The 25164-nt window shown below is 45.1% G+C and overlaps 1 protein-coding gene across 6 annotated transcripts in view; it reads left to right on the top strand.

The window, feature by feature from the left end:
- The window catches only part of TRAF6 (TNF receptor associated factor 6), a 333270-nt gene that overhangs the window by 204202 nt on the left and 103904 nt on the right, over window positions 1–25164 (top strand). Inside the window, exons 1-2 of one of the 6 annotated variants that reach the window (XM_033927927.1) lie at window positions 8342–8504; window positions 9840–9900. The exons of 1 other annotated variant lie outside the window; for it this stretch is intronic. The gene's annotated coding sequence lies outside the window, so the exon portion shown is untranslated. Of the gene's footprint in view, window positions 1–8341; window positions 8642–9230; window positions 9901–18915; window positions 19202–25164 lie in introns of those variants that run through there. 4 more of the 6 variants (XM_033927929.1, XM_033927930.1, XM_033927925.1 and 1 more) reach the window with 4 other exon arrangements.

Genomic DNA, 25164 nt, shown 5'->3' with positions numbered 1-25164 from the left:
GTCCTGTTTCCAACAATGGCCAACCCAGGTCACAAGTACCCGGCAAGATTCCAAAAGAGTAAAACAGATTTTATGCACTTTATCCTAGAAATAAGCAGTGGATTTTCCCAAGTCCATTTTAATAATAACATATTGATTTTTCTTTTCTTTTTTTACACCCTGCTAAGCTAATTGCTTTCATCACAGCAATGAATTCCAGAGTTTAATTACACATTGAATGAAGAATTATTTTCTCTGATTTTGTATTTTTTAAATACTTAGTAGCATAGTTCTAGTATTGTTAGAAAAAGTAAACAAGATATTTATATCTACCAGTTCACCTAGAGCAATTCCGGTCCTCGAGAGCCGGAGTCAGGTCAGGTCTTCAGGATATCCACAATGAGATGGATTTGCATGCACTGCCTCCTTGAGATGGAAATCTGTCTCATGCCTATTTATTGTGGACCTAGTCTATTTATTGTGTGACCTAGTCTATAGCATGAGTGTGTCACCATGTAATGCATGTAACATACAGAATACTGTTAGTTGTGCGCACTGCATGGCATGCTTAGGAACAGCAACTTACGCCAGCAACTTATTCCCGTAGGACCACCACAGGATTGTCGCAGGATTCCCACGGTATTCCCACAGTACGCCCGCGGGTTTCCCACGGTACTCCCGCAGTACACCCGCGGGTTTCCCACGGTATTCCCGCAGTATACCCGCGGAATTCCCACGGTATTCCCGCAGCATACCCGCGGGTTTCCCACGGTATTCCCGCAGTATACCCGCGGGTTTCCCACGGTATTCCCGCAGTATACCCGCGGGTTTCCCACGGTATTCCCGCAGTATACCCGCGGGTTTCCCACGGTATTCCCGCAGTATACCCGCGGTTTTCCCACGGTATTCCCGCAGTATACCCGCGGTTTTCCCACGGTATTCCCGCAGTATACCCGCGGGTTTCCCACGGTATTCCCGCAGTATACCCGCGGGTTTCCCACGGTATTCCCGCAGTATAACCGCGGGTTTCCCACGGTATTCCTGCGGTACTCCTGCGGGAATACCGCGGGAATACCGCAGAAATACCGTGGGAATACCGCAGGAATCCCGTGGGAATCCCGCGGGTGTCCTGCAGTAGTCCTGTTTCCAACAATGGCCAACCCAGGTCACAAGTACCCGGCAAGATTCCAAAAGAGTAGAACAGATTTTATGCACTTTATCCTAGAAATAAGCAGTGGATTTTCCCAAGTCCATTTTAATAATAACATATTGATTTTTCTTTTCTTTTTTTACACCCTGCTAAGCTAATTGCTTTCATCACAGCAATGAATTCCAGAGTTTAATTACACATTGAATGAAGAATTATTTTCTCTGATTTTGTATTTTTTAAATACTTAGTAGCATAGTTCTAGTATTGTTAGAAAAAGTAAACAAGATATTTATATCTACCAGTTCACCTAGAGCAATTCCGGTCCTCGAGAGCCGGAGTCAGGTCAGGTCTTCAGGATATCCACAATGAGATGGATTTGCATGCACTGCCTCCTTGAGATGGAAATCTGTCTCATGCCTATTTATTGTGGACCTAGTCTATTTATTGTGTGACCTAGTCTATAGCATGTACCTGAAGGCAGGCAGAGCATGAGTGTGTCACCATGTAATGCATGTAACATACAGAATACTGTTAGTTGTGCGCACTGCATGGCATGCTTAGGAACAGCAACTTACGCCAGCAACTTATTCCCGTAGGACCACCACAGTACGCCCGCGGGTTTCCCACGGTACTCCCGCAGTACACCCGCGGGTTTCCCACGGTATTCCCGCAGTATACCCGCGGGTTTCCCACGGTATTCCCGCAGTATACCCGCGGGTTTCCCACGGTATTCCCGCAGTATACCCGCGGGTTTCCCACGGTATTCCCGCAGTATACTCGCGGGTTTCCCACGGTATTCCCGCAGTATTCCCGCGGGTTTTCCCACGGTATTCCCGCGGGTTTCCCACGGTATTCCCGCAGTATGCCCGCGGGTTTCCCACGGTATTCCCGCAGTATGCCCGCGGGTTTCCCGCAGTATACCCGCGGTTTCCCCACGGTATTCCCGCAGTATACCCGCGGGTTTCCCACGGTATTCCTGCGGTACTCCTGTGGGAATACCGCGGGTATACTGCGGGAATACCGTGGGAATACCGCAGAAATACCGTGGGAATACCGCAGGAATCCCGTGGGAATCCCGCGGGTGTCCTGCAGTAGTCCTGTTTCCAACAATGGCCAACCCAGGTCACAAGTACCCGGCAAGATTCCAAAAGAGTAAAACAGATTTTATGCACTTTATCCTAGAAATAAGCAGTGGATTTTCCCAAGTCCATTTTAATAATAACATATTGATTTTTCTTTTCTTTTTTTACACCCTGCTAAGCTAATTGCTTTCATCACAGCAATGAATTCCAGAGTTTAATTACACATTGAATGAAGAATTATTTTCTCTGATTTTGTATTTTTTAAATACTTAGTAGCATAGTTCTAGTATTGTTAGAAAAAGTAAACAAGATATTTATATCTACCAGTTCACCTAGAGCAATTCCGGTCCTCGAGAGCCGGAGTCAGGTCAGGTCTTCAGGATATCCACAATGAGATGGATTTGCATGCACTGCCTCCTTGAGATGGAAATCTGTCTCATGCCTATTTATTGTGGACCTAGTCTATTTATTGTGTGACCTAGTCTATAGCATGTACCTGAAGGCAGGCAGAGCATCAGTGTGTCACCATGTAATGCATGTAACATACAGAATACTGTTAGTTGTGCGCACTGCATGGCATGCTTAGGAACAGCAACTTACGCCAGCAACTTATTCCCGTAGGACCACCACAGGATTCTCGCAGGATTCCCACGGTATTCCCACAGTACGCCCGCGGGTTTCCCACGGTACTCCCGCAGTACACCCGCGGGTTTCCCACGGTATTCCCGCAGTATACCCGCGGAATTCCCACGGTATTCCCGCAGTATACCCGCGGGTTTCCCACGGTATTCCCGCAGTATACCCGCGGGTTTCCCACGGTATTCCCGCAGTATACCCGCGGGTTTCCCACGGTATTCCCGCAGTATACCCGCGGGTTTCCCACGGTATTCCCGCAGTATACCCGCGGGTTTCCCACGGTATTCCTGCGGTACTCCTGCGGTACTCCTGCGGGAATACCGCGGGTATACTGCGGGAATACCGTGGGAATACCGCAGAAATACCGTGGGAATACCGCAGGAATCCCGTGGGAATCCCGCGGGTGTCCTGCAGTAGTCCTGTTTCCAACAATGGCCAACCCAGGTCACAAGTACCCGGCAAGATTCCAAAAGAGTAAAACAGATTTTATGCACTTTATCCTAGAAATAAGCAGTGGATTTTCCCAAGTCCATTTTAATAATAACATATTGATTTTTTCTTTTCTTTTTTTACACCCTGCTAAGCTAATTGCTTTCATCACAGCAATGAATTCCAGAGTTTAATTACACATTGAATGAAGAATTATTTTCTCTGATTTTGTATTTTTTAAATACTTAGTAGCATAGTTCTAGTATTGTTAGAAAAAGTAAACAAGATATTTATATCTACCAGTTCACCTAGAGCAATTCCGGTCCTCGAGAGCCGGAGTCAGGTCAGGTCTTCAGGATATCCACAATGAGATGGATTTGCATGCACTGCCTCCTTGAGATGGAAATCTGTCTCATGCCTATTTATTGTGGACCTAGTCTATTTATTGTGTGACCTAGTCTATAGCATGTACCTGAAGGCAGGCAGAGCATGAGTGTGTCACCATGTAATGCATGTAACATACAGAATACTGTTAGTTGTGCGCACTGCATGGCATGCTTAGGAACAGCAACTTACGCCAGCAACTTATTCCCGTAGGACCACCACAGGATTCTCGCAGGATTCCCACGGTATTCCCACAGTACGCCCGCGGGTTTCCCACGGTACTCCCGCAGTACACCCGCGGGTTTCCCACGGTATTCCCGCAGTATACCCGCGGAATTCCCACGGTATTCCCGCAGTATACCCGCGGAATTCCCACGGTATTCCCGCAGTATACCCGCGGGTTTCCCACGGTATTCCCGCAGTATACCCGCGGGTTTCCCACGGTATTCCCGCAGTATACCCGCGGGTTTCCCACGGTATTCCCGCAGTATACCCGCGGTTTTCCCACGGTATTCCCGCAGTATGCCCGCGGGTTTCCCACGGTATTCCCGCAGTATGCCCGCGGGTTTCCCACGGTATTCCTGCGGTACTCCTGCGGGAATACCGTGGGAATACCGCAGAAATACCGTGGGAATACCGCAGGAATCCCGTGGGAATCCCGCGGGTGTCCTGCAGTAGTCCTGTTTCCAACAATGGCCAACCCAGGTCACAAGTACCCGGCAAGATTCCAAAAGAGTAAAACAGATTTTATGCACTTTATCCTAGAAATAAGCAGTGGATTTTCCCAAGTCCATTTTAATAATAACATATTGATTTTTCTTTTCTTTTTTTACACCCTGCTAAGCTAATTGCTTTCATCACAGCAATGAATTCCAGAGTTTAATTACACATTGAATGAAGAATTATTTTCTCTGATTTTGTATTTTTTAAATACTTAGTAGCATAGTTCTAGTATTGTTAGAAAAAGTAAACAAGATATTTATATCTACCAGTTCACCTAGAGCAATTCCGGTCCTCGAGAGCCGGAGTCAGGTCAGGTCTTCAGGATATCCACAATGAGATGGATTTGCATGCACTGCCTCCTTGAGATGGAAATCTGTCTCATGCCTATTTATTGTGGACCTAGTCTATTTATTGTGTGACCTAGTCTATAGCATGTACCTGAAGGCAGGCAGAGCATGAGTGTGTCACCATGTAATGCATGTAACATACAGAATACTGTTAGTTGTGCGCACTGCATGGCATGCTTAGGAACAGCAACTTACGCCAGCAACTTATTCCCGTAGGACCACCACAGGATTCTCGCAGGATTCCCACGGTATTCCCACAGTACGCCCGCGGGTTTCCCACGGTACTCCCGCAGTACACCCGCGGGTTTCCCACGGTATTCCCGCAGTATACCCGCGGGATTCCCACGGTATTCCCGCAGTATACCCGCGGGATTCCCGCAGTATACCCGCGGGATTCCCACGGTATTCCCGCAGTATACCCGCGGGATTCCCACGGTATTCCCGCAGTATACCCGCGGGTTTCCCACGGTATTCCCGCAGTATACCCGCAGTATACCCGCGGGTTTCCCGCAGTGTACCCGCGGTTTTCCCACGGTATTCCCGCAGTATACCCGCGGGTTTCCCACGGTATTCCCGCAGCATACCCGCGGTTTTCCCACGGTATTCCCGCAGTATACCCGCGGGTTTCCCACGGTATTCCTGCGGGAATACCGTGGGAATACCGCGGGTATACTGCGGGAATACCGCAGAAATACCGTGGGAATACCGCGGGAATCCCGTGGGAATCCCGCGGGTGTCCTGCAGTAGTCCTGTTTCCAACAATGGCCAACCCAGGTCACAAGTACCCGGCAAGATTCCAAAAGAGTAAAACAGATTTTATGCACTTTATCCTAGAAATAAGCAGTGGATTTTCCCAAGTCCATTTTAATAATAACATATTGATTTTTCTTTTCTTTTTTTACACCCTGCTAAGCTAATTGCTTTCATCACAGCAATGAATTCCAGAGTTTAATTACACATTGAATGAAGAATTATTTTCTCTGATTTTGTATTTTTTAAATACTTAGTAGCATAGTTCTAGTATTGTTAGAAAAAGTAAACAAGATATTTATATCTACCAGTTCACCTAGAGCAATTCCGGTCCTCGAGAGCCGGAGTCAGGTCAGGTCTTCAGGATATCCACAATGAGATGGATTTGCATGCACTGCCTCCTTGAGATGGAAATCTGTCTCATGCCTATTTATTGTGGATATCCTGAAAACCTGACCTGGATCCGGCTCTCGAGGACCAGAATTGCCTACCCCTGACCTAGTCTATAGCATGTACCTGAAGGCTGGCAGAGCATGAGTGTGTCACCATGTAATGCATGTAACATACAGAATACTGTTAGTTGTGCGCACTGCATGGCATGCTTAGGAACAGCAACTTACGCCAGCAACTTATTCCCGTAGGACCACCACAGGATTCTCGCAGGATTCCCACGGTATTCATGCAGTACACCCGCGGGATTCCCACGGTATTCCCACAGTACGTCCGCGGGATTCCCACGGTATTCCCGCAGTACACCCGCAGGATTCCCACGGTATTCCCGCAGGACTACCGCAGGATTCCCGCAGGACTATCGCAGGATTCCCGCAGTACAACCGCGGGGTTCCCACGGCATTCCCGCAGTATGTCCGCGGGATTCCCATTGTATTCACGCAGGACTGCCGCAGAATTCCCGCAGTAATACTGTGGGAATACCGTGGGAATCCCGCGGGTGTACTGCGGTAGTCCTGTTTCCAACAATGGCCAACCCAGGTCACAAGTACCCGGCAAGATTCCAAAAGAGTAAAACAGATTTTATGCACTTTATCCTAGAAATAAGCAGTGGATTTTCCCAAGTCCATTTTAATAATAACATATTGACTGCAGGAATCTTGCAGTGGTCCTGCGGGAATATCGTGGGAATATCGTGGGAATCCCGCGGGTGTGCTGCGGTAGTCCTGCGGGAATTCCATGGGAATCTCGCGGGTGTCCTGCAGTAGTCCTGATGGAATTCTGTGGGAATCCCGTGGAGTGTCCTGCGGTAGTCCTGCGGTAATCCCTCTAGCCAACGGGACTACCACGTCAGGGGGTACCACCAAAGTGTCCTCTGAGTGAAGAACTTCCTAACATTTGTTCTGAATCTGTCTCCCTTCAATTTTTTTGAGTGCCCTCTAGTTTTTGTTGCCCCCGCCAGTCTGAAGAATCTGTCCCTCTCTACATGAATGATCTCCGCTTTTCCAGGGAAGGTTTTCCATGCCCTTTATCATTTTTGTTGACCCTTTATCATTTTTGTTGACCATTTCTGGACCCTCTCGTGTATCGCCATGGGTTGATTAAGTGCTGAATATTGGCACTGAACCGGCCAAGTGCTGACTCCAGCTCAGAATGCGAATGCCCCTTAAATAACTGGTTTTCACTTAGGGCTCCTAAGCTGCGATAGCGGTTTTAGCGTGTGCTGAATTGCCCCACGCGCTAGACGCATTGAGCTGGCATTAGTTCTAGCCGTGTAGCGTAGGTTTAGCACGTACAGCAATTCAGCGCACCTTAGTAAAAGGAGCCCTTAGACTCTGACTGCTAATTTTAAGTGGCAATAAGAGCAGCTGGTTCAGCGCAATAAGAGCAGCTGGTTCAGTGCAATAAGAGCAGCTGGTTCAGCGCAATAAGAGCAGCTGGTTCAGTGCAATAAGAGCAGCTGGTTCAGCGCAATAAGAGCAGCTGGTTCAGCGCAATAAGAGCAGCTGGTTCAGTGCAATAAGAGCAGCTGGTTCAGCGCAATAAGAGCAGCTGGTTCAGTGCAATAAGAGCAGCTGGTTCAGCGCAATAAGAGCAGCTAAAAGTTGATCTGCTTTTCATAGGTGCCCAGTATAAGGTTTGCGGAGGCTAACCCTCCCCAGCCCCAACCATAACCTTCTCTTCCTCCCTCCTGCTGCCACCCTCACTGCTGCCATTTCTTCTGGAGATAACAAGCAACAGCAGCAGCCACAAAAGAACATTCAGAAAAGAACTATTCAAGAAATTTGTCAAATGATCTAACCCAAGGGTGTCAAAGTCCCTCCTCGAGGGCTGCAATCCAGTCGGGTTTTCAGGATTTCCCCAATGAATATGCACGAGATCTATTTGCTTGCACTGCTTTCATTGTATGCAAATAGACCTCAAGTAACAGTATGCATGCATGATAGAGATTTGCATATAATGGACGTGACATGCATGCAAATCTGCTCCATGCATATTCATTAGGGCTAGCCTGAAAACCCGATTGGCCTGGTGGTCCTCCAGGACAGGGTTGGGAATGGGAACCACTGTCATACAGCATACTATATTGTAACTTGTACTGTTATTTGATTAGCCCTTGCTTTGGGTCTTATTTGCTTCAAGATTTTCTTTCATGCAAATTCATCTCCCCCACCCCTTCCAGCTTTGTGGGTGCTTGAGCAGTGCACCCCTCAATATTTAACAAGCTCCCCAAGAGGTAGTTTCCATTGGGTTCACACCCTCGGTCGTTTGAAAAAGTTGGTCTTGTGGACCATCGGACGAGGACTTTGAACATCGGCAGTAAAAGACCGACAGGTTTCAGCGCCACTCGCCCCGCCCCTTTTTACGCGTCAGGCTCGAAGCGCCGCCCCTCCTGTCCCGTAGAACTACAACCCCCAGGGCTTCCGTGCGTGCACGCGACTTCCCATCCCCGGTTGCTTAGGCGTGCCAGCCTTCCGCCTAGGGCCAGCATGGGTCGGAAGGTGACGGTGGCCACGTGTGCGCTGAACCAGTGGGCGCTGGCCTTTGAGGACAACCTGGCCAGGATTTTGCAAAGTAAGTGGGGCAGCCGGAGAGAAGCGGTGCCTTTTGCAAGTCCACCTCGATGGCGGTTGCACGCAGATGCGTTGCTTTCGGGATGGGTCCAGTGCAGCGTGGTTGCTTTGGAGCTCAAGTAAAGTCACGTTTCAAAGGTCAGTGGGTGCAAAGTTGATGCCAGGCCATATCCGGGCACCTTCAGTGAACTTCCTGGTGAGTGCCCTAGTGGGCGTGGCCACTGAATATGGCTGGTGCCCGCTTAGCTGCCTTGCACTGCACTGCTTAACCCCCTTTGAATATCTACACCTTAATAATAAAAAGACCCTCGGGCAAGGGAGAGTGAAATGATTTGCCAAAAGTCAGAACAAGATGTGGGATTTGAACCTTGGCTGTCAGGATTTCCTAGGTGGACTTTCTGTAGGTGTTCACGCTGAGTGTCAGTCCTTCTGAAGTTTTGCCTCCAATTCACACCCTTTAAGGACTCTATACACCAGTGTTTTTCAACCTTTTTACACCTATGGACCAGCAGAAATAAAAGAATTATTATGTGGACTGGCATCGGTCCGTGGACCGGCGGTTGAAGAACACGGGGCTAAGTCATGGGCCAGACCCCGCCCATCTCTACCCAATCTCCACCCCAGACCCTGCCCCCATAATAACTAATTGCACCTTGCACGTCCCGTGCCTCATCTGGAAGCCTTCCCTCTGACGTTGCAACGTCAGAAGGCTTCCGGTTCAGGCGCAGGATGCCCATAGGAGCCACTGCCCGTGGCTTTGTGCACTGAATCAGTTAGGAAGAGGGAGCTGGCTGGAAGATAACGCCGCATCGATCGCACCGTGGACCGGCGGTTGAAGAACACTGCTATACACCATTGTTGTATTCCATATGGCTCTCTATTAGTGAAGCATTGGATAATTTGAACCCCTGAAGGAGTGTTTCTCCGAAACACGGACCGTGTTGGGTCCATTCTCCATGTAATATGGGAGCCACTTTTGGGGATCGCAATGTTTTATTGACTTTCAATAAAAGTTCCTGCATCTTATACAGTCCTCTCTGCGGTCTCTTTTTGTTTTCGGGGTTCACTTTTTACTGCAGACTTGTTGGATTTTTCTTTGTTTTGCCTTGTGGACATAAATACAAGAAAAATGTCTGCAAATTTGCCTCTCCCTGCCCAAATTTGCCTCTCCCTGCCCAATCTTCTAAGCGTTCCTCTCATCTCCCTCATGAAGAACTATTTCTTTGTATAACGGCTGAGTCTTCCCCCCTTTTAACTTCCAATCATGACCTGTTCTAGAACTTTCTTTTGAATGGAATGTACTTGAATTGAGAGGCTGATTCGTTCATATTTTTAGGTATTGAAATAGCAAGATCAAAGGGCGCAAGATACAGACTTGGACCCGAGCTTGAAATCTGGTGAGAATGTGTCTTAAAGCTTAGTTTGTGGGATGAAAATGTATATTTTTTTATGACTACTGCTACTAGATATGTGCATTGTTGTACACAGACAGTAAGAAACAGTGCGGCTCATTTTCAAAGCACTTGGACACACAGATTAATTTTGTAAACTCTATGACGGGAATGACCCTCATTCCTAAGCCAAGGAATGTGGCGTGTGTGATCTCTCAAATTTACTGCTTGTCCTAAAAAATAAAGCTTGCCTCTAGAGCAGTGGTTCCCAACCCTGTCCTGGGGGACCCCCCAGCCAGTCGAGTTTTCAAGATATCCCTAATAAATATGCATAAGAGAGATTTGCTTATAATGGAAGTGACAGGCATAGAAATCTCTCTCATGCATATTCATTAGGGTCAACGGCACACCTAAAATCCTTCTCCAGCACCAAAGCTCAAGTGTCCAGCTTTCGCATCCGTAACTGACCAGTGAGAAAATGAGTGTGTAGAATGGGCCCTAAATTCCTCTGAATGTCTAGCTGATTAACTTTCAGCTGGCCATGGAGATGCCGTCAAAAGCTGTGCACTGGCCCAACCCTGAATTCTGGCGCACGCATTCTTTTCAATACCATCCTCGATGTTTTTGCAACATAAGTAGGAAAAAAAGATCTTATTAATGATATTCAAAGGTTTGAAGGAACCTTTTCTTTACATAAAGCAACGGAAAACAAACAATATTGGGAAAATGTGACTGGAAAGTGAAGTGTAGTATTACATTAGCTGTTTAATAACAGAATGAAAACCAAGTACACTCTATTTGCACATGTTGAAATGAAAATGTAATTGGTTTAGATGATAGTAATGAAATTGCATTTTAGCATCTTTTTAATACCTTTCTACTCCCCTGATGGCAGTTTGTAGTGAGCCGTCTCTCTTTGGTTTTGCTTTAATTCTGTGTTGGCAATCAGAGCTTATAAATGTGCTTCAGTGCATAGAAATGCAGCCTGAACCCCTGTCTAAAGTCAGCTCAATGCTCTGCTCCACATGTTCCCATAAGAATAGCCTTGCTGGGCTAGACCCATCAAGCCCAGTAGCCCGTTCTCACGGTGGCCAATCCAGGTCCCTATTCCCTGGCCAAAACCCAAGGAGTAGCAACACTCCAGCATCTCGAAGAATAGCAAGATTCTGGAACCCCAATGAGAGCGACATTCCAGAGCTGAGATCTCCTTTGACTATCTTGTTTCCTTTAATTATATGCCAGTGGAAAACAAAATTGTATTTCCCTATTAATGGGTGAGTAGGCCATGTTAAATGTATTTTAAAATTAATCGCTTCCCCCATCAGAGAAAGATCACGTGTTCTCATGGAGAGCATAAGAGCTGCCATACTGGGACAGACCGAAGGTCCATCAAGCCCAGTACCCTGTTTCCAACAGTGGCCAACCCAGGTCCCAAGTATCTGGCAGAAACCCAAAGAGGAGCAACATTCCAGAACTGAGATTGTGATGTCATAATGCCTCATTCAACCAATGCCTAAGAGCCAACCTCAGCAGTGATGTCACAATGGCTTGACTGTCCTATACTTGGCTCACATAAGAACATTATAACTGCCATACTGAGACAGACCGAAGGTCCATCAAGCCTGCTATCCTGTTTCCAACAGCGGCCAACCCAGGTCCCAAGTACCTAACTAGATCTCAAGACGTAAAACAGGAATAAGCAGTGGATTTCCACAAATTAATCTTAATAATGGCTTATGGGCTTTTGTTTTAAGAAATTGTCCAAACCTTTATAAATCCTGCTAAGCTAACTGCTCTCACTACATTCTCTGGCAACAAATTCCAAAACTTAATTATATGCTAAGTGAAGAACTATTTTCTCTGGTTTGTTTGCTGAGTTTCTATTGGCACATGTTCTGATTTCCCACAGTAAGTGGACTTGCATAATTCAGTTACGTCTTTCCAACATAGATGAATATCTTTCCTACTTAGAGTTGTTTGAACACAGATGAGTTGGCAATGTGAAGCACTGGAGCCTCAGGTCTGAAGACATCAATCTTCTTGTCTCACGTCAAAAACTTTGCTCTCAACTGGAGGTTCCACTGAATGCTGGTGGTCTTGTCTCCAGGAACGGAAGACTTGAGAGGTTGGAGAAAGGATCGTAGAAGGCGAAAAGACTGTCAGATGTGCATGGGCGTTTGCAGATCCGTCTAGGACTCAATATGTACCACAAGCCTCATTACTTACATTTTCAAGCAATTTATGCAAATATATCCATGATTTTGTTGTCCTGAAGTCTTTTTCCTGCTTGAGAATGAACTTTTAGTTCTCTAAGTCCGAGCAACATGCCGGCTGCCCTCCTCGATTTTACTCAACCCTCCTTTTGTTCTTCCCTTAAATGTCTCCTTTACTTTAAAATTGTAGTTCCACCCCTCTTTTCCAACATATCTGGTGAATGTTCAGACATGTACGTTTTTGGTGTTTTTTTTTTCTTTAATTTGGTGTCCCCCATTTTAAACGATGTATATTACTTAGAAAGTTTAATAAGCGTTTGATCAAATTTTAAATAAAACTTGAAACACCCACTTTAAGAATCACAAAACAGTAAAAATAAATATGAATGAGCTTGGAAACGCACTCATGAATTCATCTGGGGACAAATCAGGGGTAGTATTTTGAGCCTATTACAGCCTGAGATGAATCAAATATTCTACCTTGTACTACAATCCCACGTCTATCAATTGTCTAAGCTGTGACAATCAAAGTCACAAATGTGGTATATCAAATCCACGACCCTTTATTCTCTCACGTATAGAAGCAGTAAATCTGCACTCTGACTTGGATCTTTCTCACCCAGGTAAACAGCTTCACCCAACACGGCCTCCAGACGTAGCCCAATCTCTAGCTTGTTCATATCTAACCGACGATTGCGATCCATGAGTCTGATTTAGCCTTCCAGAGCTGCACGCGAAGTCCTGTGCAGTGAGAACGATTCCCTGCAACACTATGCTCGTGTCACCCAACCCTTTTCCCCAACTGGAGCTCCTTTTCCGGCCCCTCTCTGTAGCAGATTGATTCTGGCTTGCGCTCCTGTTGTGAGGAACCAGCAGGAATGGCTCACGCTATTACATTTTCTATTTGGCAACCACGAGAATGAGATGTGAAAGTCATCTGCAGTATTTTATTGGCTAGTTTACAGAGAATGGCAGGTGTCTGAGGAAATGTTCCATGAAGATGTTCAACCTTGTTCTGTGGTTGGTATCAGTCCAGCTTTCATCAAGTAGCAGGGTAATTTAATGCTAGAGGATCTATCTGTGCTGTTTAGATTAGATTTATAGCATAGATTATGCTGTGTTAGCTTTTGGATTTGTGCATAGCTGTTGTACGGCTCCGTACTGCTGGCCACGCGTACTAAATAATTCATGTTGGCAAGGACATGAGATGTCTCAAGTTGGCTACCATTTTCATTGGCAAGTGTGCAAATAATTTAGAAAATCTATGGGATAAAATGCACATTTCATCCTCCTGTCAGATTCAATGATATATTCCGCTGCCTGCCGTCAGTCCGACTCACAAGATCACACTCCACCTGGCCCATCTGCTGCAAACCTGTCTTCACCTCTTTCCACACCTCATCTTATGAAACATTGCACATGAAGGCAAGAAGCAACCTAATGGCTGGAGGAGTAGACTGAGAACCAGGAAAGCTTGGTTCAAACCTTATTGTTAAGTCCTTCGTGTAAGGATTGTTAGTCAGGCCCCCACAATGTATGGTTGGTGGGGTTATGTTAGAGGCGGCCTTACACACGCCAGGTCCCAGGTTCAGTTCCCTCACAGAAGATTCACCAGGAGTAGAATCCAATAAGAAACACAGCCAGAGGTGATTGCATAAAGAATATATTATAGAAATAGGCTTACAGAAAAGCAATATTTATAAGCATTACAAGCAGTTTCCCTGCCTTACAGAGTTCAGAGGCAAAGAGACAGAGAGTCTGAAGTTCTAAGGAGAGCCAGAGAGAGAGAGAAAGGGGGATGGGGTGATGGTCTAAGTTTCAAGTTCCATAGATAAAGAGAAGAGAAGGTAACCACATCAGGCTTCTAGCATAGCCTTTAACATAGGAGACATTCACAGGGAGCACATGCTGCACCTTTTAAAGGATAAAATATGGATCGTGTGCATGCACATTCCTGCAAGGCTACTACTTACCGTCTATAATTGAGACAGAGCAATATGGTAGAAATGGAATAATTCCTGCATGGTGGTCATCGAACACATTTCAGTAGGAAGCCGATCCTATTTTGAATAGAAATGAATTCCCATTGATGCTTTTAAATGTAGAAAGTTAGAGGAGGGGACTGCATCAGAAAGAGTACGGAGTGTCAGTTTGAAAGTGGCCCCCACAATATTAGGTGGTAGGGGTTAAGTGAAAGGCGTCCTGACAAACGCTGGTCCCAGGTTCAGTTCCCTCACCGATGACTCACCAGAAAGTAGAATAAAGAAGGCATAGCCAGAGGTGTTTGCATAAAGAATATATTATAGAAATAGTCTTACAGAAAAGCAATATTTATAATCATTACAATTAAGCATTACAATTAAATAGAGAGCATAGCAGTTTCCCTGCCTTACAGAGTCCAGAAGGAAGTGTGAAGTTTCAGGGAAAGGCAGAGAGGGAGAGAAATGGGGGATGGTCTAAGCTTCGTGTTCCATAGATAAAGGGAAGGATAGACAGAGAGAGGGAGAGCCAAGACAGAACCAGAGTGCCAAGCAAAGAGCCAAGAGATAGCTAGATAGAAAGAGAGAGAGAGGGCCAAGACCCCTCTCCTGATAGCTTGATAGAAAAAGAGACCCCCATTGATAGAGCAGAGAGCAGGCTTTTATACCTTGGAATCTTATTCTGAATAGAGAAAATATTGTATCTCCCAGTATCTTTGAGTTTAGAATTTGTAAACTGTTTGAAACAATGGTTAATGTGATTGACAAAGGAGGGTGTAATACCTGCAAGCATGGTGATGGGATTAGGTCTCTGGCTTCTTTGTTTCTTGATCTGTGCACTTGGACCTAAGCACCCTCTTAATCAGACATTAACACCTTTTAGCTAGTCATGATTCAATCAGGGAAACTTAACACCATATCAGGGAAACTTAACACAGTCTCCCTGCACTAAGGGTCTATCTGCCTTCCCATGCCAGAGCCAGATTGATATAATCTCCCATAGGCCTCTAGGCTGACACGAAGGAGACGAGGTCACGCGCACATGGTTTTTGCCCTGTGCAGCTGCACCTTTCAACATTGCATCAAAAATATTTTTGCAGGAAGCAAAAATATTTTGATCCATTGCCTCAGCCTGGGCCTCCCTACTTCATTTTTCTGTTATAGAGCCATAATATTGTTCCTTTTTGCTATGGTTCCAATGGTTGTTGGTGTCGCTCCTGTTACAGTTAGAAAACACCAAAGCCAATAACATGCTTAGCAAGTGTATCTTGACATTAGCTACCACACAATGTCCATAAATGTGCCATATTGGGTTATTTTTAGGGTTACCAGATTTTCCATCTGGTTAAAGAGGATGCATGGCCCCGCCCTGGGACCGCCCCAGGTCCACTCCCGGGTCTGCCCTGTTTCACTAACTTGGAACATGAGGATGTTACTGGCCAGACTTTATGGTAGATATCCTGCAAACAGGATGGTTTGATAAGCTGGAGTTAGCTTGGATGGCAACTTCAGTATTTGGAACCTAAGACAATACCAGGTGGACTTTACAGTCTATGACCCAGAAATATCAAAGAGGAGACAAGTTAATTTAATCATCTATTTTTAATGGGTATAAGTAACGGGCAGACTGGATGGACCGTTCGGGTCTTTATTAAAAAATTAAGGGGTCCTTTTACTAAGCCACAATAAAAATAGGCACCTAGGCCCTGATTTTCGTAATGCGCTCTAAGTAACGCGCCTAACTTATTTTAATTGGTAATACTGTTTCATTTAAAACCAATTAAAAACACATTAGAAAAAAATATGGCGGTCATCTCCCATCCATAGAGGCGCCTACAAGTGCCTACATCAAGAGTGGGTGTGGTTTAACCTGAAATGGTCGTAGTCTCTGGTAAGTGCCTCTTATAGACACAATTCTCGTTGAAAGTAGGTGCCAGAAATAGAGGCCTATAAAACCTTGGTCTACATTTCTGGTGCCTACGTTCAATGTGGCTGTGATTCGATAAACATGCAAACGGTGCTGATTTTCTAGACAGAAACTGATAACGGTGCCGTTTACAGAATCCAGGCCCTAGAGTGCCCTTACACAGGTTTCCCCACGCTCTACGGCGATGTTTACAACCATAAAAGCCCTGATTTTCTGGGGGTTTCCATTAATGGCCAAGCACTTGGCCTATATCAGACATGGCCAACTCTGGTCCTCGAGGGCCGGAATCCAGTCGGGTTTTCAGGATTTCCTCAATGAATATGCATGAGATCTATTTGCATGCACTGCTTTCAATGCATATTCATTGGGGAAATCCTGAAAACCCAACTGGATTCGGCCCTCAAGGAGGGACTTTGGGGACCCCTGATTTAAAAGAATAAGTATCTAAATTTCAGGAACCCTTTAAACTTGAGGTTTCCTACCTCCCCCATTAGCCCTGGTGAGCACGGGGGCTGAAGAGAATTAGGTACTGACCACATAAATGCATTTGTTTAAATTTCCTGCCCCACAGAATGCATTTTCAGTGGCCAGACTAAACAAAGATTTCTTTATGTATTTGGCTCAACGCCATGCTCAAAATTTATGAACGCCTAAAAGCTAAAGACTTAATTATGCCATTGTTTTTAACACCGTTCTACAGTGTTTGTGTTGACTGCACGTTGTTTTCATTTTTCATCAGGTATGTGTGTAGTTCATCTATGCAAGCAATTATTTTAAATGACTAATTGAAGCAAAATTTATATTTGTCAGTGACTCCTTTACAGCATAGATGAACACACACACACACGTACCCACATGCATATATTTGTGATGTTCTTGCTAAGTGCGCCACCAAGTGGAGAGTCAAATTGCAACATGCAAGGCTGCAAGCAATGCTACAAGCCCCAAATCATCTTTTCCTTAGTTTGAAGACACATGTGAAGCTACTGTAATATGCTTCAACTAATCAATTCCTGACTGCTTATTGGCTATTTTGCACATGCACAAAACATCATCAGTGGTTGTATAATAGAATGTTCACATATGAGATGGTTTTTTGCTCATTCATTTTCAGTAGTAGCTCATGGTAAGCAAAGAGAAACCCAAAAATTCCACAGTAAAATGGTGAAGACAAAATAAAATAAAATATGTGGAAATGTTCCTGATACAGTCATTTATTCAGGCAGTAAAACGTTGCAGTGATAATATAAAAACAATCCTGCCTTCTTCAGGGGTCCAATAGAGTGAGCAAATGTGGATGAAGCAGCACAGGTGAAATCTTCAGGCAAACGTTTTATGGCTGAATAAACAACTGTATCAGGAACATTTCCTCCAGTGTTTTGGGGTTGTTGTTTTTTTTTTTCTCATAGTAAGTCATATCCATGTAGATATTTTACTGTCCCCAGATGGCTTACAGCTGTGAGTTTCTACTTGGGGCAAGGAGAGTTAAGTGAATTGTCTAAGATCACAAGGAAGGCCAGTGAAATCTGAACCCTAGCTTCGCTTATTTTTTTCTTGTATACTACCTTTATGTAGTTTTACAACCACACTCAAAGCGGTTTTCATACAGGTACTTTAAGAATTTCCCTATCTGTCCTGGTGGGCTCATAATTTATTTAATGTATCTGGGGCTGCAGTGGAGGATTAAGTGACTTGCCCAGGGTCACAAGGAGCAGAATGGGTTTGAACCCACAATCTCAGGGTGCTGAGGTTGGAGCTCTAACTACTGTGCCACACTCTCCTGCTTCTCAACCCATTCCTAAAACCATTAGTCTGTGTGTGGGGACAACAGGACAGGGGATCCAAAAATGGGACGGTTCTGTTCAAAATGGGACGTATGGTCACCTTATACATGGGAGGAAGGGAATAGAAATGAAGAATTGATGGACATGAGTGTGTGAGATGGTGCACATGGGGAAAGGATGAAAGGAAAATTGGGCATAGAGAGGAACGAGGTAGAGATGCATGGGGAATAGAAGGACGAGAGGGAGAAATGGTGGTGGAGAGGGCAGATTAAAGGGGAAACAGGGAGGAATGTTGTACTTAGTAATGGAGGGAGAAATGTGGCATTGTGCTGGAGAGGGATGACAGGAGAAATGGGCATGGGGCTGGTGGGCAGTGGTGAAAAATGCTGCACATGATCCAGGGGATGAGAGCGGGAGAAATGTTGGATGTGGCAGTAGAGGGGGTGGGAGAGATGCCTGGATCTCTCAAGACGAATGGACAATGAGAGAGGGAGAGACATATTGCCAATAACGGGTGGAGGAGAGAGGGAGAAAAGTTGGACTCATGGAGGGACAGAGAGAGAGAGATGTTGATTGGGGAAGGGAATGAGGTCCAGAGGAGAGGAAGTGTGCAGGAGGCAGAAAGAAAATTGGATGCACAGTCAGAAGGGAGTGCAATCAGAGACTCATGAAATCAGCAGAAAACAAAGATAGGAAAAATGATTTTATTTTCAATTTAGCGATCAAAATGGGTCGGTTTTGCCCTACATTTGTCTATTTTTCTATAGTTCTCTTTTGATCATTAACATTTTCTGTGCGCACAGTGTGCTTCGTGCGGACCATCATGAATTAATCAGATTATATTGGGTGGAATTCAGTCCCTCCGAAGTCTTGGCTGGTTGGGTACAAGGAGGGGGGGGGGAAGCAACAAACGTTCCGGTTCAGGAGAGCGCCTGGCACGTGAAGCTCTCCGTTTCCGGGTTGTCTTCCCGTCACGCGCTCCCACGCAGCCTGTTTTCAAATTCCCCCCCAGCGCCCCGCCCTCCCTTGACGCACCTTCCTGTTTCCGGCAAGACGGGACGCTTGGCAGGAAGAGAGGTTGCGTCAGAGGGAGAGGGGGCGGGTCACCGAAGGAGGAAAGCCCCGGGATTGGTGGTGGGCGATCCCAAGTGGGAGATGGGGGGAGAGATGCTGGAGGGCGGCGCTCGCCCTCCTCGCAGCACCCAGAAGCTCTTCTACTCAGCTACTTCCGTGTCCCGCCCCCGGGCAGCTCTTTTCGTTCCAAACTTGTCTTTGAGCGAGTCCCTAGTGCCGGTTGTCCCGCCCTCCTCTGTCGTAACTTCCTGTTTCCGGCGAGAGTCACGCTTCCGGGTTAGGGACGGGCACTGGAGAAAGAGAAGCTGCGGCGCTGGTGGTCGACCTCAGGTAGGAAGGGGGAGAGGAGAGGCCGGCGTCTGCTTCAGCTGCTGGGTGTGAGAGGGAGGAGGGTGGACTTTTTGGTTTCCTTGGAACCTCTGGGCTCCATGTTTCTTAAAAAAGCCCCTGTTAAGGAAGGAAGGAATTCAGAACCTGACTTGTTTCCCCTTGGCCCTTGAATGGTTTTTGTATGTGCATGGTTTGGAGCCACTGAATTCCATCTTTCTATAAAAAAAAGCCCTGCAAACAAATCTCTCTTCCCCCCCCCCCCCCACCCCCCAACATAAGAATTGCCTCTGCTGGGTCAGACCAGTGGTCCATCATGTCCAGCAGTCCACTCACACGGCGGCCTTTAGGTCAAAGACCAGCGCCCTAACTGAGACTAGCCTTACCTGCATACGTTCTGGTTCAGCAGGAACTTGTTTTTTTTTATTTATTCAATTTTCTATACCGTTCTCCCAAGGGAGCATTAATTTATTCAGGTACTCAATCATTTTTCCCTGTCTGTCCCGGTGGGCTCACAATCTATCTAATGTACCTGGGGCAATGGGGGGGATTAAGTGACTTGCCCAGGGTCACAAGGAGCAGCGTGGGATTGAACCCACAACCCCAGCGTGCTGAGGCTGTAGCTTTAACCACTGCGCCACACACTCCCCTTGTCTAACTTTGTCTTGAATCCCTGGAGGGTGTTTTCCCCTATAATAATCTAAACTAAACCTTAAGTTTATATACCGCATCTTCTCCATAGTTATAGAGCTCGTCATGGTTTACAAGAGTTTAATATAGGAAGGAATAACATAGTAACATAGCAGATGACGGCAGATAAAGACCCGAATGGTCCATCCAGTCTGCCCAACCTGATTCAATTTAAATCCACATTGGATATGGAGGTTGAGTATAGAACGGAGGAGGGCGATCCAGTTTTCTACCACTCTCTGGGTGAAGAAGAACTTCATTATCTTGAATGTTTTGATCACACACATTAATGAAAAACATTCTCAGAACCTGTCTTGTGGGTTCCCCTTGAATGGTTTTGGTTGTTGTTTGTGTGTGTGTGTGTGTTTTACAGCCATTGAATTCCATCTTTCTTAAAAAAAAAAAAAAAGCCCTGCAAACACCCTCCCCCCCAACACACACACATTAATGAAGAACATTTTCAGAACCTGTCTTGTGGGTTCCCCTTGTCCTTTGAAAGCTGAAGTTTTCCTTTCTGGGGGTTGCAATTGTTACACTTTTTAAGGGGGGAGTTGATAAATATAGGAAAATGTTTAATAACTTTTTACCATCTCTGCGTCCTATTTTTCTTTATTGCCTGTGATTTGCACTTAGTAGAGGGGTTCCTCGGGATATTCAGGCATTATTTGCCCTCTCAAGAGCCTGTGCTGCTTCATGTCTTTCTGAATGATCTGGAGGTGTGAATTAGAATTTTTCCCCATCCCCTCAGGAACTCATTTTCCTGTCCTTGCTAGTTCTTTTCCTGACTCTGCCCCATTCCTGCAAACTCCGTCCTCATCTGCATTAGCCCCAAACACTTTAAGATCATAAGTGTTCAAGGCTTGTGTGGTTAAGGCAGAGCTTACAGGAATGGGACAGGGACAGCGACAAAACTCATGGGGACGGAGCAGGGAAATTAAGTTCCTGCATGGATGGGGAAAAAATTGTCCCCGTGTCATTCTCTAGTGGGAATGATGAGTGAGATGATCAGCTTTTTCAGATGACAAAACAACTATTCAGAGTAGAGAATGACATGGTGACAAAATTCATCACCGTTCCCGCGGATAACCGCGGGAAACCATCTTCAAATCATTCTTTAAGGAGTGAGGGAAGAATCAGAGTATGAATGGCCACAACCACTGCCCCGCAAGCTTTGCTTTGAAGAATGCTGGTATAGAAGGACTGAGGTTGAAATAGACACTAAAAAATGACATGGGATTATTTCCTGCGGTTATCTGCGGGGGCGGGAACGGTGATGAATTTTGTCACCGTGTCATTCTCTAATTCAGAATCTTTAAAACAGCAGAAGATTGTGAATTTGCAGAAAGATTTGTAGGAGGCTGAATTTTAATTGTAAACAAATGCAAAATGATGGGGAAAAGTAATCCTCATTATAGATATAAAATGTTGGGTTCTGGGTTAGGGGTCAACACCCAAGCAAAAGATCTTGGTGTAATTGAGGGACAGTATTTTGAAATTTTAGGCCCAGTATGCCATCACTGCTGATAAAGCAAATAGGATATTAGCTGGAGAAAGAAAAAGACAGAGATAAAGAGAATAAAGTTGAGATTATCATCATGCTTGATAGGTCTCTAGTGCAGAGTGCCGTCACTGTTACATGCAGTTCTGATTGCCCCATCTCTTAAGAGCTAGAAAAGGTTCAGAGAAAGGCAACAATAATATGCAGCATCTCATTTATGAAGAAAGGCTAAATAGGTTAGGATGTTCTGCTTGGAGAAAAGACAAGTGAAAGGGAATATAATAGTGAATGAGTTGGGCAGCGTGTTTAATAGGGAATGCTTGTTTGATTTGCCAGATAGAAAAACAAGAGGACACTCCATGAAATTCATGATAAATAATTTATTTTACTTATCCCACACCATCTACCATTCTGGGTGGCTTATAAAACTATCCATCAGAGATCAAAATACATTTAAAAGCAGGGCACAGTAAAACATTAGTAAAACAACAAAATAACCTGAACTGAACTCGTATTCCTGTGTAAATAGCCAAGCTATCACAGGCTTTTGAAAGATACGGGTATCAATTGATCTGAGCTCCACCTGAGATTGTGTTCCAGAAATATGGCACTGTAACAGGAAGTGTGCAAGAGTAAACAGTGACCATCTGAGCTTAGCTTACAGAAGACATTGAGTGAAGCATGATTGAATTTTATAAAAGATTTAAAGTACCCTGGTGATGCTTGCCACATGCATCTGGATTTCTATTTTGCCGTAATCCAAAATCTGCTTACGGTATAATACAGAATTAAAAGAAGACACTACACAATTCACATGAAAATCTCAGATAAAAAAAAAATTTATATAAAAAAATGAAACATAAAAGAAAACATGTAGCATTACCAAACATGAATAATAAATTCCAAAAATCATAATCACACTTTCTTAATTTACAAATATCTATTGTGACGAAAATTGAAATGAGCTTTCACTTTCTTTTCAAAAGAATGATCATGCATGGTGATTTCCACAGGAAGATCATTCCAAGCATTTGAGCCCATAAAAGAAAAGGTTCCCTTTCTACGTAGTTGATTGAGATCTCATTTACCCCCCCTTTTTTTTTTTTTTTTTACAAAACCGCAATAGTGTTTTTTACTGCAGGCTGATGTGCTGAATTCTCTGCGCTGCTCCTGATGCTCATAGGAACTCTATGAGTGTCGGGAGCAGCACAGAGCATTGAGCTTGCCAGCCTGCACTAAAAACCACTATTGCAGTTTTGTAAAAGCAGGGGTTATTTAGGAGTTGACAGTACTAAAATAACTATTTTGGAATGATCTTAAATCATTATTTGGGTTATAAGGACATAAGAACATAAGCAATGCCTCCACTGGGTCAGACCCGAGGTCCATCGTGCCCAGCAGTCCGCTCACGCGGCGGCCCAACAGGTCCAGGACCTGCGCAGTAGCTCCCTATCTATACCCCTCTATCCCTTTTTCCAGCAGGAAATTGTCCAATCCTTTCTTGAACTCCAGTACCGTCCTCTGTCCTATTACGTCCTCTGGAAGCGCATTCCAGGTGTCCACCACACGCTGGGTAAAGAAAAACTTCCTAGCATTTGTTTTGAATCTGTCCCCTTCCAATTTTTCCGAATGCCCTCTTGTTCTTATATGTTTTGAAAGTTTGAAGAATCTGTCCCTCTCTACTTTCTCTATGCCCTTCATGATCTTGTAGGTCTCTATCATATCTCCTCTGAGTCTCCGCTTTTCCAGGGAGAAGAGCCCCAGTCTCTCCAATCTTTCAGTGTATGAGAGGTTTTTCCATGCCCTTAATCATTCGTGTCGCTCTCCTCTGGACCCTCTCAAGTGTTGCCCTATCCTTCTTAAGGTACGGTGACCAATACTGAACACAGTACTCCAGGTGCGGGCACACCATTGCCCGATATAACGGCAGGATGACTTCTTTTGTCCTGGTCGTAATACCCTTCTTAATAATACACAACATTCTGTTTGCCTTCGCAGCTGCTGCACATTGTGCCGTTGACTTCATTGTTGTATCCACCAGTACACCCAAATCTCTTTCAAGGTTACTTCTCTCTAATACTGATCCCCCCATTTGGTAGCTGAACATCGGGTTCTTTCTCCCTATATGCATGACCTTACATTTCCCTACATTGAAGTTCATCTGCCATTTATTCGCCCACTCCTCCAGTTTGTTTAGGTCCCTTTGTAGGTCCTCACACTCTTCCGTAGTTCTAACCCTTCTACAGAGTTTAGTGTCATCCGCAAATTTTATAACTTCACATTTCGTCCTCATTTCCAGGTCATTAATAAATACATTAAACAGCAGCGATCCCAGTACAGACCCCTGCGGAACTCCGCTCGTGACTTTCCTCCAGCCCGAGTAGTGACCCTTCACTCCAACCCTCTGTCTTCTGCCTGCCAACCAGTGTTTGACCCATCTGTGTACGTCCCCTTCCACCCCGTGGTTCCACAGCTTCCTAAGTAGCCGCTCATGGGGTACCTTGTCAAAGGCCTTTTGGAAGTCGAGGTAAATGATGTCTACGGGTTCCCCTTTGTCCAACTGGCTGTTCACCCCCTCAAAGAAGTGCAGTAAATTTGTTTGGCACGATCTTCCTTTGCAGAAGCCATGTTGGCTCGCTTTCATCAGCCCATGTTTTTCGATGTGGTCACAGATGCTGTCCTTTTTCAGTGCTTCTACCATCTTGCCCGGAACCGATGTCAAACTTACCGGCCTGTAGTTTCCCGGGTCTCCTCTTGACCCCTTTTTAAATATAGGTGTAACATTTGCTATCTTCCAGTCCTCCGGGATCTCCCCAGTTTTCAAGGATAGGTTGCAAACTCGTTTGAGTATTCCCTTTATCTCATTTCTTAATTCTTTTAGTACCCTAGGGTGGATTCCGTCCGGGCCTGGTGATTTGTCGCTTTTCAAATCACCAGGCCCGAACGGAATCCACCCTAGGGTACTAAAAGAATTAAGAAATGAGATAGCAACCTATCCTTGAAAACTGGGGAGATCCCGGAGGACTGGAAGATAGCAAATGTTACACCTATATTTAAAAAGGGGTCAAGAGGAGACCCGGGAAACTACAGGCCGGTAAGTTTGACATCGGAGCCAGAGTTTCTTTTAAATAGGCAGGTGTAGGCCTTTGAAGACCTGGGCCAAAATTTTAAATGAACACAATATGAAATGGAAACCAGTGTAGTCATTTTAAAATTGCAATTGTTTGGTTCCTGTGATTTTACCTAAGTTAGGGCACTTTTAGAATGCTGCAATAGTGATTCTCCCACGGTAAATGTATCAAAGCCCATATGAATTGAATGGGCTTCATTCAATGCATTTACCGCAGCAGCAGCATCGCTACCATAGTTTTGTAAAAGAGGACCTTAGTTGTTTTTAGCCTTAAATAATAATGCATCGCACTAGTCACATTTAGACATGATTAATGGCAATAAACAACTGTCTGAAGATCACTCTTTGACTTAAAAAAAAACACCTAACCTAGAATAATGACTCATCATTTTGGTAATTTACAGGCATTAATAAAGGGCTTGCCCTGGTAGACGCCTAGTCAGGACTGTGCTGATGGACTGCTTTCGTTATTTGGTTATTTCGTTATAAGCGACCTGATCAAACATTAATAAACCTTGATTAAGCCATTGTCTTCAAGTTAGTTTCAGTATGGGTTTTTTTCCCAGCTGTCCATTTTTAATTTATGGCTGATCCTTTCAAGTTGTCTGTCCATGGGAGTTTCCCTTTGCTTGGTCTTCAGCCACTAAT

Source organism: Geotrypetes seraphini, chromosome 19 (assembly GCF_902459505.1).
Source record: "Geotrypetes seraphini chromosome 19, aGeoSer1.1, whole genome shotgun sequence".
In the NCBI taxonomy this organism is placed as follows: Eukaryota; Metazoa; Chordata; class Amphibia; order Gymnophiona; family Dermophiidae; genus Geotrypetes; species Geotrypetes seraphini.
This window is presented reverse-complemented; position numbering and strand designations above follow the sequence as displayed.